Source organism: Myotis yumanensis, unplaced genomic scaffold (genome assembly GCF_028538775.1).
Source record: "Myotis yumanensis isolate MYYU_CA2020_CCGP unplaced genomic scaffold, mMyoYum1.0.hap1 SCAF_9, whole genome shotgun sequence".
NCBI lineage: Eukaryota > Metazoa > Chordata > Mammalia > Chiroptera > Vespertilionidae > Myotis > Myotis yumanensis.
The window spans coordinates 49,790,101-49,809,949 of NW_027223760.1; the positions used below are offsets into that span (position 1 = coordinate 49,790,101).

Sequence of the window (19,849 nt, forward strand, 5' to 3'; positions counted from 1 at the left end):
GAGTTCTAAACTGATCCATATACTTCTTTAGGGATATCCCCTGTCTGATCCGGGATTGCAGCAGCCTGCTGAGAAGGATGCTAAGGCTGCGTCTGGGTTTGGCATAAGAGTTATGATTAGATGCTGAGATTCTCTTTGGGCACAGAGGGAGTGGGTGGCAGATGCCACCTATTTGCCTTCTCTGACTAGTTACATCTCTAGTTTAAGCCTGTATCTTGTTTTTAAACAGGATCCAGCCTGCTTCTTAGTACACTGTCTCTTTGAACATTCTTGAAACATAGTAGTGTTCATCTCATCTCAGAACCTCTAAACAAAACCTTCTGTATGGACTCTTTCAAAACCTCATCATGCCCACCTTCTTTTCATTGACCCTCAGTCACTTATAGGAAGCTCCTGGTATAGTTCAAACAGAACCCCAAGTAAGTGAAAGGGAAGGCACTGAAGGTAACACATGCTGTAAGATAATGTGAAGGAGAAGCCACTCCTGTGGCCTCCATTTATCTCGCTTCATATCTCTCTCTCTCTCTCTCTCTCTCTCTCTCCCCTCTTTCTATCATATTATCTATCTATCTATCTATCTATCTATCTATCATCTATCTATCATCTATCTATCTATCTATCTATCTATCTATCTATCATCTAACCTAACTATCCATTTAGACTCCTATCTGCCGGCCATAAGATTTAGGGCTGCAAGTATTCTCTCTTCCCCTCTAAGCGGCCTTTCACATCCTCACCATGTTCCTCTACCTACTGTCCCTTGGCCAACCCCTACAATTAATAGAGGCCAATATGTAACCAACCCTTTCACACAATATGGCCTGCCAGAGTCCAGGGGTGGGAACTTCGGTGAGCTACTTTTCAAAGGTCTGCTACCCTTAAATGAAACCTCTTTGTGTGTGTTTTTAATGGATTCTGTTGTTGGAGCCACAAGGACCCTTCAGGAAAATGCCCAGAGCCAGTTGGTCCCTGCCATCATTGAAACCCAACGGGAGGAGCGCCACAGGTGAGGCACGGCTCCTGAGATGTCTTGAAGTTGCTTGTATTTCAAAAGAATCCAGCTTACCACCACTGTGGCTTTTAGCCTCTCTAATAAAGCAGTTTTTAAAAAGCTAAAAATGTAATCTGCCTTTTAAATCTGCTCTTCCTGCTGAGTCTAAATGGGGCTGCAGCAAAATGCCTGGCCGGCATTAGAGTTCCCCGAAGTCAATCAGCTGAAATGGGGTTGCTGGGGGGTTTGAAATATATTTGAAAACGCCCCAGGGGTGGTGCCAAACAAGCGAACAAAGGCCAGTTACATGAAAGGAAGAAGCAGGTGGGGGTTTATAAAGCTGAAAAATCGCTTGTATATTTTGGAAACATCAGAAATTGAGACAGGGATGCTGACCTTAGAAGTTCATCTATCTGATCATAAACTTGTATTTCATTTGGCATTAGACAAAGACTGGGCTAATAAACATAGCTTCAAATACACAGCCAGGCATCGCCAAGGCCACATAAAACCCTTGAAGAAATACCCGAGAGCCCAAAGGGAGCTGAGGCTAAAACAGGTCACAGGCACGGATGGACGTTACTATGATGTTTTCTCGGCAGCTTTGAGTAGGGCAGCATCATAATTTTTTTCATCCCATTGCAAGGGTAGAAAGTTCTCTGAGGGTCGATTTTTTAGTATGACAAACTCTAGCTTGCTGATGTATCCCATGGAAAAAAGAAAATCTAGATTAAGTGTGACTGTGGCAAAAATGTGCTGTAGATAAACTGACTTTTATGAAGACAATAGTAAGATTGTGGCATGTAATACCTTATACTCTTAATAGTTTCCTGAAAGGTAATATACCCATGGATCAAAGTCATTTAGAATAAGGGTGACCAATAGGGCAATAAATGTAAATTGTGAGTTACCCAATAAAAATGTAGATTTTCTGATGAGGCAAATTTATATGAACCCCCCTCTCTCCCCAACCCCCTGCAAGGGACATATCTATCTCTCCAAGGCAGAGGTTCTCAGCCTGTGGGTCACCAACCTGTGGGTCGCGACCCCTTTGGGGGTCGAACGACCCTTTCACAGGGGTCGTCTAAGACCATCGGAAAACACATATATAATTACATATTGTCTTTGTGATTAATCACTATACTTTAATTATGTTCAATTTGTAACAATGAAAATACATCGTGCATATCAGATACTTACATTACGATTCATAACAGTAGCAAAATTACAGTTATGAAGTAGCAACGAAAATAATTTTATGGTTGGGGGTCACCACAACATGAGGAACTGTATTAAAGGGTTGCGGCATTAGGAAGGTTGGGAACCACTGCTCTAAGGCCTAAGAAAAGAATGAGACCAGTTTTCCAGAAAATTTGCTGATTGGATAGCATGAGCTGCCTTAAAACTTTCCTTGGCTAAAGTGATTTCTACACTTAAGAGGGAGGACTATTTAGCAGTGGTGTAAAATTGAAAAATTCTTTGCAAAATAATAAATATCTATGCAAGAGGGTACTTGATGTTGCCTTTCCAATATTTTCCCTCTATATGAAATATATAGAGCATGAACAAAGTTGCCAGAAATTCTTGTTCTCTTTGTTAGATGAGGGTTGGGAGGTATAAACTTGAAAATGTAGCTTTTGCCAACACAAAATTGCTTGTTACCCTTTCAAGGCCAATGTGTGTGCCGAAAGAAATGCCTCAGAACACTTGAGAAGGTGGATGCATATGAGTAAATTGCAAGGGATTGAAGCTCGGTTTGGATAAGAATGGAAATATTCAGTTGCTTAGCCAAGGCAGTTCCAAAGGACTTTGATCTGCATATCTCAGGAGAGTGAACTTATGCCGTTCCAGCATTTGCTGGTTTTGGCTAGGCAACACCTATAGTAAGAAATCAATATAAAATAAAACCCAGTTTTTAATTGTTTTCTTTTTTTTTTTTTTTTTTAGAACTTTTACTTCTGGCTACAAACGGGAAACAAAAGGCAAATAGATAATTGTTTTTAAAATGCTAAGCCAGGCCTTTTCTAACCTCAAGAAAACATTGGGGTTTGATTAGGTTCAGATTTGGGGCAAGTTTCGGGATAGTGTTTGTTCTAACAACTTCCTCCCCATCTCTGTGGAAAGTGTTGGTCTGTTGTGGTTCTGGAAGCGACGCTCTGAAGGCTCTAAGCTGGGGCATCATGAGACAGGCTCCAATCTTTCATTTGTGCCTCTGCCCACGCTTCCTTCAGTGTGTTCCTTGGACCTGGGCCTCCCCCAACTGCATGAGCCATTACATGACTAAGCAGAGCCCAAACCACCTCTTGTCTCAACCCTTTGTGGTAGAGCCTCTGTGTTTACCTCCCATCTCCAACATCTCTTGTGTACACCAGTCTCTGGCTCCTTCAGATGAGCATTTGTTTCATTTCTGTCTTCAGTTGAGCTTCATTCCACTCCACTAAGCTGCACCTTGGATGTGGGGATGTTTCTTATGTTCAATCAGTAGGTTCTTTTGGTTGCATCATTCATTTAGGTCTGAAAATCTACTACTGTCTGGGATATATTTTCTAGAAGGAAAGATGGTGATGTCTCCTGTGGGAAAAAAAAAAGGAGGACAGAGAGGAAATTAATGGGCCGGCCCAAGGCACAGGCAAGCCTCGGATGTGCAGCTGCCCAGCCGCCCAGGGCCACCGAGGCTCAGGTAAACAGGCCCGGCCAAGGCACTGCCAGCAGTGGCAGCAGCAGAGGTGTGATGGGGCATCGCCTTCTCCTGATCTCTGAGTCGCCTCCCGCACCTGAAGGCTCCCAGACTGTGAGAGGGGGCAGGCTGGGCTGAGGGACATCCCCTTCAGTGGATGAATTTTCATGCACTGGTCCTCTAGTATTGTCATAAAGATCAAAAGATAATTCTTGTAAGATACTTAGTGTGGGACATGGTACTTGGTAAGAACTCAACAAGTGAGTTATTGTTTTTGTTAAATTCACTCCTGGGAAGAAAGGAACTCAATCTGTTTCTTTTAGTGAGGGTCTTCTACAATGCTTGTCTATTTATAGGGCTCCATAACTGTTTGCTGGATGATTGAGTGAATTGACTCTTGCCAGAAGCTTCTTATTACTGTTGCTGATTTTCTTTTGGTTAACAAGATATAATTTGACAGATTAATTTATGTCCCTTTATAAAACCATAGTTTTGAAGAGGAATCTGACATCAAAATGGTCCAGATAAGGCAAAAAAAATTTTCCCTTATTTCATTTTTGTTTTTTTTTCTTTATATTATGTTATTAGTCCTGAATTCTAATGAGCTATATCCTTCTTATGCTTGAATGAAATATAAATACACTACTTAGATACCAATGTTTGATAAACCCAACCAGATACTGCAATGTTTTGCAGACACAGAAACTAGGTTGAAGTCAAGCCATGGGAATAAAAATGTAAGAGTGTGAGAAAATAAAATGTGGCCTGAAAAAAAATTATAATTGAGGAAGCCAATGTAGGCAAATAGTGCAAGAACAGCAAAAATTTGGAATACTATTTCTAGCAGTAAATGGGGCAACATGGAATAATGGAAAAGCTCAAATCTCGAGCATTTTATCTTTTGGAGCTCATCCAGTTTCCTCATCTGTGAAATAAAAATGTCATGTAGGTGAACTCTAGAGCCTTCTAGGCCAAACATTGTGATTTTACTTAATAATAATAATAACTTATATTTTATAGCTTTTTCCCCCCTTTGAAAACTTTCATATTTGCTTATTATAGAGCTACTGTACTAGTAGATACACAAAGAATATTTGAGAAAGAAGAAATACATGGCTCAAATCTATGTATTATAAAAAATGCGATGCACCTAAATCTGTTGAATAACCTGTCAATCTCAAATATCAAAAATAAATATAACTTGTTATAAATAAATTTAACTTATTATATATGACCCTCAGAAAGCATGGTGTCACCTTCATCATAGATGATGAAAGGTAAAAGGATAGGCTCAAGGTCTCTTGGCTTCATCTTGGGGTTTCTGGACTCCCCAATAGGCTACTCCTTACATGGAACCAATGTCACTGAATTAAATACTTGCTGGATTATATTGAGAGTCCCATGCAACCCAGACAATCTGAACAAAACAGAGGGATATAAATAATGAAAGATACTCAAAATCAAAGAAAAAATTTTGCTAATAAAATGTCTTAAAAACTTAAGTGATTTCTGCTTAGGTATCATTTTATCTTATGAAGATTCTGGCTCATTTGTCATCTACAATCAAGGAAAAAAATATAGTCTCTATACAACTCCCCCATCAACTCTAGGAATGTTTAGTGTTTCTTTCTTTACCTATATTCTCCTGAACATAGGTGGTATCTAATTTTGTAAAACCAAGTATAGAATTCTATTTGTTTCAATGGATTAAATGTTATCTATATAAGTTTTTAAAAGAATAATGTTATACCAGTTGTAAATTTATCCTTAAGAGAGGCAATGTCAGGGTTAAGAACTTTTTAATCCTTAATTTATCTTTGTGCTAGAAAACTAACATATCTCCATGTACTGACAGTTAAAGTTTGAATGGTACATTAGGGTAATTTTTAAGATTTCAACATGAGCACCTATTTTATGTATATTTTTGAAAGACTACAAAATTACTTCTCTTTTTGGATATAATAAATTCTTATTGCAGCATGGAGTTTCTGTTAAAAAATCTTTTATAGATTTCATATGCTAAATATCAAACTAAGTAAGTGTCAAACTTTGTAGAAATATAAAGAAATTAGTACTTTCAATTTTATTAGCATGTATGAGCAGGAATCCCATGGCACACATTTGAATACTAAAAAGTTTACAATGGTGTTAAAGTAAGAGACATTTATCGAAAACGTGAATATATGAATCATCAGGCTGTGGGCTTGAGAGATTCCTTTCCCTTAGAAGCTTATAATCTAGCAGATTGGGGGTCAACAACATTTTCTGTAAAGGGGCAGATGAAAAATACTTTTGGATTTGTGGACCATAATCTCTGTTGCAATTATTTAACTTGACTATGGTAGAAAGGAAACAGTCATATGTGGACAATACATAAATGTATGAGAGTGATCATTTTCTAATAAAACTTGAATATGCCCTAGCCAGTTGCTCAGTGGTTAGAGCATCAGTCTGTGGACTGAAAGGTTTCAGGTTCCATTCTGGGCAAGGGCACATACCTTGGTTGCAGGCTCAATCCCTGGCCCCAGTTGGGAGAGGCAACCAATTGATGCATCTCTGTCACATTGATGTTTCTATCTCTCTGTCTCTCCCCCTCCCTTCTACTCTCTCTAAAAATCAATAGAAAAAATATCCTCGCTTGAGGATTAACAACAACAAAAAACTTGATGAATAAACACTTACATTTGAATTTCACAGTATTTCCATGTGTTACAAAATATTATTCTTGCTTTGATTTTTTTCAACTCTTTAAAAGTGTAAAAAGCATTTTTAGCTGTGGGCCACACACACAAAAGCAACGGCCTAAATTTGGCCTGTGGGCCATAGTTTACTGACCCCTGTAGCAGATGTGCATATAAAACAAAATAGAACACATGAAATAGCATGCTCTGATGGAGGACACATGTGCCCTGGGAGTACAAAATAGGAGAGATTAGGTGGGAAAGGCTGTAATGCTACTATCCTTATGGAAATAATCAGTTCGTAGTCATATTTTTTGAAATGAGATTTACATAGCATAAAATTAATTAATTAAAAATTAACAACTGAGTGGCTTTTAGAACATTAACAATATTGTGCAACTGCCACCTTTATCTAGTTCCAAAACATTTTAGTCAATCCAAAGGAAACCCCATACCCATTAAACAGCTGCTCTCACTCCCTCTCCTGCCAGGCCCTGGCAACCATCAATCTCCTTTCTGTCTCTATAGATTTGTCTGTTCTGGATATTTCATATACATGGGATCATACAATATGTAATCTTTTGTGTTTGGCATCTTTTCCTTATGTTTTCTAGGTTCAGCCATGTTACAGTCTGTATCAATATTTCACTTTTATGGCCAAAAATATTCCATTGTCTGTATATAACACAATTTGTTTATCCATTCATCAGCTGATGGCTCTTTGGGCTATTTCTGTCTTTTGTTTTTTGAGAATACTGCTGCTATGAACATGCATGTACATGTATTTGCTTGAGTACATTTTAGTTCTTTGGGATATATACCTAGGAATGGAATTAATGGATCATCTGGTAATTTATGTTAACTTTATGAAGAATTACCAAATTGTTTTCCACAGCAACTGAACCATTTTATATTCCCACCAGCAAGGAACAAGAGTTCAGTTTCTCCATATCCTCATCAACACTTGTTATTTTCTGTTTTATTATTATTATTATTATTATTATTACTAGTGACCCAGTGCACAGATTCATGCACTTGAAAGGAAATTAATTAGAAGAAACACTTTAATATCGTTATTCGTCCTTTCTCTGTAATAGATGTGTCAACCAAATTCACAATTGGCAATGACAGATTGACGTACACACGTGCGATTGGCATCAGCGAAAGCTTTATATGTATTGCACATGTGTAAGTCAATTTAGCCTTTTATATATAGATAACTTGCTTAATTAGACCTGCTTTCTGATTTAGCTAAACTTTTTCCAGCCAAGTGAAGCACCCCAACTTCTCTTTCAAGTAATTGTCAGCAACACAGCAGTAAATATCAAAACGAAGCAGATTATTATTGTAGATCACGCAGGGAGAACAAAGGGTAAAATATTGAACTGCAGCAGTGTTTGACTATATTCTGCACAGTGAGAAAACCTAAAGTCATTTTCAAGGTCCACCATTTCTTTTTTTTTTTTTTTTTAATATATTCTATTGATTTTTTTACAGAGAGGAAGGGAGAGAGATAGAGAGTTAGAAACATCGATGAGAGAGAAACATCGATTAGCCGCCTCCTGCACATCTCCTACTGGGGATGTGCCCGCAACCCAGGTACATGCCTTTGACCGGAATCGAACCTGGGACCTTTCAGTCCGCAGGCCGACGCTCTATCCACTGAGCCAAACCGGTTTCGGCGGTCCACCATTTCTTACTTCCTTTCAGTTGGGCCAAGTTTCTAAATGTTTTAAATCTCCATTGTCTTGCTAATGAAAAGAAAATAGGATTCTACCAGGTCTCCAATCTACCTACTCCAGGACTTCTGAGAGGATCAAATGAGATGAGGCACAGGAAAATGCTTTGCAAACACTTGGTTGAACTGTAAAATGTTTGCACCTGGCTCTAAAGCAAGTCAGGTTCCTGGGCTGAAGAAACTCCAAGGAGGCTAGTCGCTAGGGAGAGGAAGCTGGGCATTGCTACGTGATGTCATTACCCGGCACCTGCAGTGACCATTTCGGGCTGGGCTGGGCTGTGGGCTGCATTTTGCGCCATGGGGTCTTGGCAGCATTGGCTGTGATTTGGTGGAGTGTCACTCCAGGGTGGTAGCAGGGCCTGTGTCCCACTTAGGGGAAGCCAAGTGTTGGTTGGTCAGCGCCAGGTCCATGGGGCCATTTATTTTTAAATGGCTAGTGCGCATCATGGCAACTCCTGCATTGAGCATCTGCCCGCTGGTGGTCAGTGTGCATCATAGCTCCAGGTAGGAGGGAAGGATGGACACTTAGCCTTTTATATATATATAGACTAGAGGCCCGCCGATGCATGGAATTTGTGCAAGAGTAGGCCTTCACAGCCCCGGCTGCCTGGTGGCTCTGGCTGCCTTGCCCCCCACCTACTGGTCGTTCTGGAAGGTCGTTCCACCATCTGGCCTAATTAGCATATTAGCTCTTTATTATATAGGACTAGAGGCCCAGTGCATGAAATTCATGCACAGGTAGGGGCCAGCAGCGCCTTCACTGCCGCCCACTGCCAGGGCTGCGTCGACGACACCTGCCATGTTCTGTGCCACCTCCGGTGGTCAGCACACATCTAACTCCCGCCCCTAGGGACAATTTGCATGTTAGCCTTTTTTTATTATATAAGATTATCATAATAATTATTATTATTATTTATTATATCCACTTTAATGGATATAAAGTGGTACCTAATTACAAAGAGTTGACAGAAGAGCATTTTAGGCAGAGGGACTAGTGAGTGCAAAGACCCTGTGGTAGAGAGAGTTTTATTAGCTCCAGTTACTAACAGGGCTACTGTGGCAAAAGGGATTAGTATAGTCAGGTTGGAGAGGGATGCACATTCTATACAGAGCCTTGGAAGTGAGGACAATGACGTCTTAAACTAAAAATTCTTTGAAAAATTTTAAGTATATAATGACATGGTTTGATTTACATTTTATAAAGCTTACAATGTCTACTGTATGGAAAATGAATTACAATGAGGCAAGAATGGAAGCAGGAAGACCAGTTTTAAGGCTCTTGCAAAGTTAGGCAAGAAATGGTTGTAGCTTGGACCAGAGGATGGGCAGTAGCAATGAAAAATAGCAGAGAGACTGGCCCAACCGGTGTGGTTTAGTGGTTGAGTGCTGACCAATGAACCAGGAGATCACGGTTTGATTCCTTGTCTAGGCATATGCCCAGGTTATGGGCTCAATCCTCAGCGTGGGGCATGCAGGAGGCAGCTGATGAATGATTCTCTCTCATCATTGATGTTTCTATCTCTCTCTCCCTCTTCCTTCCTCTTTGAAATTAATTTTAAAAAAGAATAAGCAGAGAGGCTGAAGCTACTGATAGAGCCAGCAGAGCTGGCGGATTGGAGGGAGGGAAAGGAGGACTCAAGGATGACTCCTAGGGTGTTGGCTGAGCAAATAAGTGGATGGAAGTACATTTTGCTAAAATGGAGAAGACCAAGAAAGGGACAATCTGAGAACATGTCTCAATAGGTCTTTTTCATTAATGTTGAGACTCAGTATGCGCTGTATAAAGAGGTCTGTATTGAACAGATAACCTTACCTCTGCTGAGAGATACATCTCATCAGCCCAGTTCATTCTTAGAGTCCCGCCACACTAGGCTATTCATTGCCTAGCTTATGGTTTGATTTCCCTTGCATTAAGTGCTTTGACTTTTCAAATCAACTGAGACCATGAGAGGATTAAGTTCATGCAATCCAATTCAGAGGCCTGTACATATGCCCTTATATAGGGACTATAATATCCGCCTATCCTACTTCCCAGGGTTATTAAGAGGGTTAAACGGGGATTCCGTAGGTAAAAACCCTTTGTAAACTCTAAAGTGGTTACAAATGCAATGGGCTTAAAGGACTTTCAAAGCCGTTTAATTTACCAAACCTACATATTTATGCCAATTTAACTAAATCAGTTGAAAATTTATAATAAACTTTTATTTAACCAGACTGTTTGTTGCCAGATGCCCACAAAAATGCAGCAAAAAAACTCACATACTTTTGTGTTTAGTGGAACACAATTTAGCACAAAGGCTAAATTGGGTCCATAAAACTCTGAAAAACAACTTAAGAATTACATTGTATTAATTGAGGGCAAGTCACCCCTAATACTCTTGCCAGCATCAGCTTGCAGCCTGGTGTTCTATTGGTTCAGGGCCCATTTTTGGTTGATTCACTCACCTCCTGGCAAAAGTGAGAGCAATTACCCAGAACAAGAATGAGGGGTTGTTCCACTAGCTGTTCTTCTCTTTCGGTCCAATATCCTGGAATTCAGTCTTTGCTATCGCCAATCTGTGGCCTCAAATTCCCTTAGCTACAATCCTCTACTCAGGACTGGCTTCATAGGCACATGACCTGTGCTCAAAGGTGCCCCACACTTGGATTATTTCTCTACCCTCTCTGTTTTGAAATTCTTAGTAATTTTATCTTTGAACTTGTGTTTCGTACATGAGGTCTGACGGGACAACAGAGCATGCGTTTGGGCAGAGGAGGTATGACTAACTCCCACTCTTTCCAGCTGCCTCATTTGCAGATAGCATTTGCAATGTCCCATGAGCATGAAATTCTGGTGAACCCACGATACATGGGAGTTCAGCAAAATTCAAAGCAAAGACAGAGCAAGTATGTTACATCTAAGACTGAGGAGTGGAGATGGAGGAGGGGCACTCTAACAGTCCCAAAAGACCACACTTCCTGTTCAAACCAGAACTTGTACAGACATAGGAGGAAAGTAATAATGTTCCAAGAAATACCAACAACCAGGGAACCCTACCATATGTTCTTTACTGGTATTACTCCCTTGTATAGTCAGTCAGTTATGGTGAAAATGATGTCAAAGAGAGAAGGGGAGGATAGGGAAACTCACAGTTCCTTTTCCTTCCAGTCTTTCTTTACTTATCATTAAGCTGAAGGGAGAGCATGTTGGTGGCATATGGGCATATTAAGAAGTAAAATGAAAATAACTGGCTGTTGTTCAGTATTTCTACTGTTCTGGTAAAAACAAAATACTCATGCTCATATGAGCTACTTCCACAAATAACATTTTATAATTAATACTAGAGGCCCGGTGCACAAAAATTTGTGCACTCGGGGGCAGGGGGAGGGGGGTCCCCCAGCCCGGCCTGTGCCCTCTTGCAGTCTGGGATCCCTCGGGAGATAACGACCTGCTGGCTTAGGCCTGCTCCCAGGTGGCAGAGGGCAGGCCCAATCCCTAGGTGCAGTCCCTAGTCAGACTCAGAGCAGGGCCGATTGGGGAGTTGGGGCACCGCCCCGTCATGCACAGAGCAGGGCGGATCGGGAGGTTGCGATGCCACCCTCAGTCACGTTCAGGGTAGGGCCGATTGGGGGGTTGGGGCACCGCCCCCTGTTACACTCAAGGCAGGGTCGATGGGGAGGTTGCGGCGCCACCCCCTGTCACGCACAGAGCAGGGCCAATCAGGGGGTTGGGGCGCTGCCCCCTGTCACTCACAGAGCAGGGCCGATCAGGGGCTTGAGGAGCTCCCCCCTGTCACTCACAGAGTAGGGCCAATAGGGGAGTTGGGGCACCGCCCCCTGTCACACACAGAGCAGGGCGGATCAGGGGGTTAGGGCGCTGCACCCTGTCACACTCAGGGCAGGGCCAATGGGAAGGTTGTGGCTCTAGCCTGTCACACACAGAGCAAGGCCCGTGGAGGGGGGTTGGGGCGCCACCCTCTAGCACCCACAGAGCAGGGCCGATCAGGGGGTTTGGGCACCACCACTGTCACACACAGAGCAGGGCAGATAGGGAGGTTGTGGCCCCGCCCCCTGTCACACACAGAGCCGCAGGGCGATCAGGGGGTTTGGGCACTGCCCCCTGTCATGCTGATCCTGGTGCCGGGAACCTCGCTGCTCCGCTGATCCCGGTGCTGGAAGGCATATTACCCTTTTACTATATAGGATAGAGGCCTGGTGCATGGGTGGGGGCCGGCTCGTTTGCCCTGAAGGGTGTCCTGGATCAGGGTGGGGGTCCCCACTGGGGTGCCTGGCCAGTCTGGGTGAGGGGCTGAGGGCTGTTTTCCGGAAGCGAGTGACTGAAGCTTCCAACCGCTCCTTGTTTTCTTTTTTTTTTTTTTTTTATTCTGGGCCAGCTTTAGCTCTGAGGCCTCACTGCTGAAAACATCGATACAAAGTTTTGGTCCGGCTGGCTTTCAGTCCAGCTGGTTTCTGAGGTTTTGTTTACCTTCTTATTTGCAACATAGTACATAGTTGCTTAGAGTTGCAGTTGAGAGGCCGGCAAGTGAGGCGGGGAACTTTGGAGTCCGTAGCAAGCAAGCCTCATGCTTGCTTCAGTGCCTGGCTGCCGGCCGCCATCTTGGCTGACAGTTAATTTGCATATACTCACTGATTAGCCAATGAAAAGGGTAGCGGTTGTACGCTAATTACCATGTTTCTCTTTTATTAATGTAGATGGTCCTTTTTTTAAATTTGAGAGAGTACTTTGAAATGTCTCAACAATTAGTATGTTCTCTTAAGGAATCAAAATTCTATGGACACTCTTAATGTGTTTTACAGATTATTTGTTTATTTACGATGCAAAAGGTGCTAAATACCTATTGTTTAAATTGATGAGATTTAATTCAAATTTTACTGTACTCTTAATTTCTTAATGAATCAGCAAAATGTAATAATATGGAAAACCTATGTCTGTAACATCTGTTAGAAGGAGTAGGTCACCCCCACTCCATTGGAGGGACTTCAATGTGGGAACACACTTGCATTCTTGTCCCATCTTTACAGCTTTCTTGGAGGGGGAGTGACTTAATCTGATTACTGAGTTTGGCAAGAGAAGCTGGACATGTAAAGCCAGCTCTTTCCTCTCCAGCATGCAGCCACCGGCAGGAGTACATCTTCTGTTGGTTCACATGGGTAGTTTTCCCACATGATGTGGTTCTGCTGGTCCAGGCACTGAGTGGGTAAGTCTTCCTAATTCAGGGGTCTAGTCCTATTCGGAATCCCGCTTGTCTGTGATAGAAGCTATACTTTGATAACAACAACATTCTCTAATATGATGTTTAAAACAGTGTTACATTTTGTTGATTTCTTTAAAATACTGAGGCAAGCCTGGCTGGAGTGGCTCTGTTGGTTAAGCATTGTCCTGTACACCAAAAGGTTGCAGGTTTGATCCCTGGTTGGGATATATATGGAAGGCAACCAATCAATGTTTCTCTCTCTGTGTCTGCCTCCCTTCTTCCTCCCTTCCTCCCTCCTTTCCTCTCTCTAAGCATGTCCTTGAGTAAAATGTAGTAACATCTGAACTGAGCTCCATCAGTCTAAAATAAAGGGGATATGGACTCTTAACCACCTTATTCTTTGTCTTATTTCTTATTTAGTCCAGAACTTGGGGGCCCGGGGGCGGGTAGAGAGATGTTATTCATTGGGCCCCTTGAATTCCTTCAAGGTCAACCCTGTTACCGCTAATAACTTCAGCAAAAGTACATGATGCAATGGGATTAGTGGCTTTCCTTTGCATTTCCACATTCATGTTCCTTTTATATTCTTTGAGGTGGTGTCATAGCTTAAGCTTAGGAGAGTTTTCACAATGCTCTCAAGGAGAAAAGTGAAGGAAAATTACGTTCTGAAACATAGCATGGGGAAGACAGACCATGCCTTGACTGGTTTTCCAGAGGCAGGGCTTGCTCTTTCTGGTGCCAGCCTTTTGTCGGAATGGGAGACAGAAAACAGCAAATTCGTTCAGTGCAATGTCTCACTCTCAGTCTGATTCGGCCACAGGGTAGATGTGGAGGGAATGTCTACACAGAACTTACATTGAAAATAGGAGGTCAATATTAGAACAATCATATTATCCCCGCTTAAGTTGTTACTCTGTGATAGTCAAGCTTGTCAAGTTGTCCTAAAATATTTTCTAAGCTCTATTATAAACCCCAACCCAGCCTCGCTCACCCTCCCCCCATAAAAAAGGCTGCAATGAATGATCTAATTCCAGTTTCTTTCAGTAAACATGGAAACAAGAGAATATCGTTCAGAATCATCTTTCTTTACCCCAGTAAATCAAATTATCAAACAAAACTTGGTTTGGCTTGTAAAAGTCTTTTAACTTAAAAAGTTCACAACCAACTTTTCTTTGGCAGAGCAAGCTCTGTGGAGACTAATGAGCTCCAGATAGCTTTGGGGGTGGTCAGCCGGCGCTCAGTGGATTCCGAAAGTCCCACCTTGGGTTTCCTCTTTTAATGATGTCCAAAATAGATCCATTCATCTATTTTTAAACTTTCTAAAAATAGCAAGAGAAAAACAAGAGTAGGAGCCGGAGCCATAGGCTACTCTATTACCTCTGTCATTAGCCTGACAAAATAAGTGACTTTCCATTGAACAGCAGTGACAGGAAAGGAGGAAGGTTTAGAGGTCAATGGCTCCTGTGATACGTATCCCTACATGTAGGATTTCTCTCAGGACTGTTGGAATTAACTGCTGACAAGCTAATTGCTCTTATTCCCTAATTAACCAAGTCTTGCTTCATTAGTAGTTTGTTGCAATTGGACAACCTTTTCAAGGATCTAAAGATCTACCCAATATAATTAGTAAACAACTGAAATGAAACCAGCCTCCACTTGTTGACAAGATTAATTGAATAATTATTGTTTCATTGAGAATCAAAAGAGCCAGGAAATGTAGCAAGAGACTCTGTGCCAGCCTTTCCTTGGGTGGAATTTCCTCAGAAACACACCAAAGCCTTCTGTTATGGAGAGCTGCTGAGTCTGATCTATGGAAAGAATCCCAACATGGAAGGTAATAGTGAATTTGCTAGGATTTATTGGGTCTTAAATGATTTTTAAGAAAGTATACTTTTTCACATATACACTTAACATCTGTATATTTCATTTAAAACACTAACCATATGGATAGATTTTAAACAGGCATCAACCAAATGCTCTACACAAATATAATTCTGAAAAAACGAAGTGATTCAGCAAAGCAAGTTGTACGCTGGAACTTCTGGCAAATATCTCAGAACAATGTGTTTGGACTTAATAGCTGTGATTTTTGAAATCGTTTGCCTGCTTTTGAGTACTGAGTGCAAAAGACAAAAATTTACACCAAACCTCCATGGAAATTGTGTGTGTGTGTGTGTGTGTGTGTGTGTGTGTGGCATAATTAAGCTCTAGTGAGGATTTTGAAGCTTGAAAATTGGTCACTGTGGACAGTCCGTGATTTCATAAAACTTGAGCCTGTTTTTTTCTTGTCAAAAATGATTTCAACCACACAGCTCAAACTGTCAGTAAAAAAAGATCCTAGCTGTCTCAGACATGATAGTTGCCTCTGGAGACTTGATAGACTGCTAGTAAAAACCCATTTTAAAAGGTCTGGAAACGTGCCTACCTCTCTATCAGTGGAAAATAAGATCTCCCGGTGACTACAGGGATGTCTACAGAAGGAAGAGGGAAGTCCAGCCTTCCAAAACGGCTGGCGTGACTGGGCCAGCTGGAAAGCCAAGAGGAAACCCTGAGCAGGGAATCTGGAATTAGGGTCCTCTGCCACGTCCAAGTGACAGTTTTATCAAATTCACCTGAGGGGAATTTACTGTATTCCAACATATCATACCAAGGTGCAGAAATGGTGCTGCTGACAATCTTAAATGTCACAGAAGCTATTTAATAGGCAGCTTGGATTGCTGACTACCCTATATACATTCTTGCATTGAATCCATCCAAGGATCCGGTCGGGGAAGTTTTCTCTTCTCCCCAGTTTATAAATGAAGAACCTGAGGCTCAGGACAGCCATGCATCCTTTAGGCAGTCACACAGCTGAAGAATGGAGGAGGCAGGAATCAAACCCAGGCCTCTGGCTCTACAGCCCTTGGAGTTTGCTGAAGACAGCAGCCAAGAAATGATCTACTAGATTAGAATCAAGTATATATAGAATATAGGTGATCCAGAATCAAATGATTTATGTAGAATATAAATGATCCAAAATCACTTTGGGGGGGCTAGTGTTCTGAAAATCACATCTCCCTGACAAGCTGCATTGGTCATGGGGCCAGGAGTTAAACTCTGGTCACTATAAACTGAGAAAGTGCTGGAGATGTCTTTTCTTTGTCTACACCAACCTCCAACCTTAGATGGAAGGGCCTGCCTGGCTTCCGTATTAGAAGCAGCCATGACAGTGGTACAAGAAGGCAGCCTCACAGACTGGTAGAAGCTGCGTTTCAGTAACAGGGGACCCACAGCTAGGGCACAGCTCAAAGGCAGAGCGGGTGGGGAAAAACGGTAGCTGGCAGGCAAGTGCACTTGCTGGAACGAGGAAACCTGGGTTCAGACTGTCCCTGCTCTCTGACGAACACCTGGGCTCCTCACTCCGGGGCCACGTGATTCTCAGCCTCCGTGGAACCAGCCCACTCTCTCAGTAGCTGATTTTAGTCAACACAAGTCTGGGAAGACAACACGGGGGAGCCATGTGACTACCATGCAGAGGTCCACCATCCACATGAAAGACTGCCTCTGGCCCCAAATGCCAGCAATGCCCCCACTGAGAAACACTGCGTCTAACCTCCAGTTTCCTCACTTTTGCACGGAGAGCCTTGCATTTCTGTCTTGAAGTCTTAACTCACAGGAGCAGGTTGGGGCAGCAGCGGGGCTGCTGGCCTGGCTCCCCTCCATGACCAGAGCACACACAGGGGGTTCTATTTTACATCTTGGATTTCTGGATGAGCCTTCATTTGAGAAAAGGATTCCTTGATTTAAAAACAAAAAAACAAAAACCAAAAACAAACAAGTTTGAAAGGATTAGAACACCTTTAAGCTCCTTTCTATTTGTGAGTCGGGGGAAATTGAGGCTGAGGTGAGAAAGCGGGATAGAGGAGTTGTAATGGGGAAAGGAGTTGAGCCTGATAGGATCTGGGAGAACCAGTGAGCAGGCCCAGCTGCACGCTGAGCCTCCAGCCCACAACCTGATGCGCACAGCTGGAGAGGGTCAGACGTCACCCTTTCCAATGTAGATGCAGTCCCACTGGCTTAGTGGCCAGGGCTGGGAGACCCTCCCTCAGGCTCCTCCTCATTGTAGTTACAGACAATGCTCATCTGCAGGTTTGGTGTTTCAATTTGCTGTTCACATAGGTTTTACAGTGCAGGGTTGGCATTTCCAAAAGGCCTTGCTACGCATACCTCTGCGGCCAGGTAAGGAGTCCATGTGGCCCACCTCCCAACACTGGTATAGGAGGAATTCTGGTTATGGGTAGGCCTCTGTTACAAAAAAAGTTGTTGCAAATAAAAATGTCAAAGCTGGAATTCATGTTCAAGGCAACATGGGAGATGCAGTCATTCTTCCCTGGAAAGTGAAAAATCTGTCTTCAATGGGTGTAATTAACTGCTAACTGCTTTATCTATTTATACTGTGTTTCCTTAAAGTGATGGATGGCCATGTTACCTATGGAAGCCCACACATTGCTGGGTTGCCCTTTGAGTAATTCATTCCAAACAGATTACCTCAAGGGAAATATGTCTTTCCTGGTTCCTCAGAAACAAGAACTAAATAAATGGAAAGTGGTCTTGAAAATGGAGAGGTATAAGGAATGAGAAAAAAAAAATCTATATTTATCTACTGGACAATGTTTTTATTTTTTTGTTGTAATTCTCAGTAACAGGATATCATCTATCAAAATATCATGTGAAATTGACCACATGCCCTGTCTCTTGTAGCTCTCCAACGGGACTGAGGCAGACTAATCCCACCAACGGGCTGTCATGTGATATTAGCATTGTTGGCTGGCGAAAGTTTAAAAGGCCACACTGTAGTGAGTAATTAAAATGAAGAAATAGACATCAATGGAAAATGCCATCTACTTGTGAGCATAGGCAAGTATGAAGGATTCAGTGTTGCTACAGAGCACTCTGTGTATGGTGACAGCAGGTGTCCCTGTTTATGATCCTAATGGGGAAACAAGATATAACCACATAAGAGAAATAAGAAACCCTATAGGTGGAATATCATCATGCAATACATAAATTGAATCCATCCCCTGGGCAGCGTGATATGCTCATAAGTGGTACGAAGAAGTGGTATGCCCACGTGACTTAGAGGCACCCGTGGTGGAACTGGAGTGTGGTCATGCTGCATTGGTGAGGATGCAGAGACACCTCAGAGAGCAAGCTGAAGCTGATAGAACATACAGTTACATGGATGTGGGGCTCTGCTTCCATGCTCCTACCTGGAAAGTACCTTTTAACATTCAGGTCCTTCCTCAATCCTACATTCTTTGGATGCAACCAGACGAGGACTGCATGTAGAGAGAAACCAAGAACCATGTGTCTACAATGACTACCAGTGTTCTTCATGTCCCCCAGGTCTCCAAGCCCTTCAGAGGAAGGGAGAGTGGAGTGTGACACAAAGATCTCTGAGTGGCTGAGCTTGTCCAGTCTGCCCTATTGTCCCCAGCTTCGTACAAACTCAAAATCCTTTGGCTTGTGAGCTGATTGCAATGTGGCCACCCCAGGGGCACATACTGGATTGTGACTCTAGGAATAAAAAGTGAATGAGTTGGAAAATTACAGTAGCATTCCCAAATAACAGGAGGGGGAGGGGGGGAGGGAGGGGAATTAAACAATAGAAATAAAACAAAGACAAAGAAGTACTAGTATACGTAGAGCAAAATGAAACAAAATCTAAACTATGAGCTTTATGTAAATAGACTGAATTCTTCATTTAAATGCAGACTAATAGATTGGGTGTGCTGTGTATGAAAAAAACACACACACAAAAAATGATAGACTTCTCAGGCTAGTCAAGATGGAGTAAGCCTACCACAGCTTCTCTCTTCCACTGATTCCAAAAGAAAATCCGGATAGACTACAAAAAGCAACGAAGCAACTATCTTAAGACTCTAAAAAGTAAATAGCAGACATATGGGGAGGAAAGTGAAGAATAACCAGTAAGAGTATTTCCTGAGTGTCTTTTTCCCCCTCTGAACAAAATGTTAACAAATAGAACCCAGCAATATATAAAAAGGATACTATGTCACAATCAAGTGGGATTTATCTTAGGAACGAGAGGCTGGTTCAACCTTTCACAATCAATCAATGTAATTCACCATATTAACAGATGAAAGAAGAAAAACTGCATCATCATCTCAATATACTCAGAAAAAGCATTTGACAAAATCGAACATCCATTCATGATAAAAACTCTCAGCAAAATGGGAATAGAAGGACATGTCCTTAACCTCATAAAGAGCAAGGTATAAGTTTATTAAAAAATACATTCAAAAAGAAATGGGAAACTTTAATGGAACAATTACCAGAGAAGAAATCCAGAAAGTGACTAAATAGTGCCCATTGATAAAATAATGGTTAAATTGTATTTAATCTTGTGAATTATTTAAAGGATGCTAGACCAGCTTTTCTCAATCCTAGAAATTCATTAGACTTACTTATGAGCTTTTAAAAAATTGATTCAAAGGAAGATCTGTTTTCTGGTGAGTCTCCAAATCAGAATCTCTAGGAGCCAGGTCTAAACATTAATATTTCCCT

General features: G+C 42.0%; 1 long non-coding RNA gene across 1 annotated transcript in view; it reads right to left on the reverse strand.

Annotated features, from left to right (window-relative positions):
- Window positions 1-2,458: 2,458 nt before the first annotated feature.
- The window catches only part of LOC139016954 (uncharacterized), a 144,301-nt gene continuing 126,910 nt past the window's right edge, over window positions 2,459-19,849 (reverse strand). Inside the window, exon 3 of the long non-coding RNA XR_011472743.1 lies at window positions 2,459-3,562. This is a non-coding gene — a long non-coding RNA (uncharacterized lncRNA). The remainder of the gene's footprint in view (window positions 3,563-19,849) is intronic.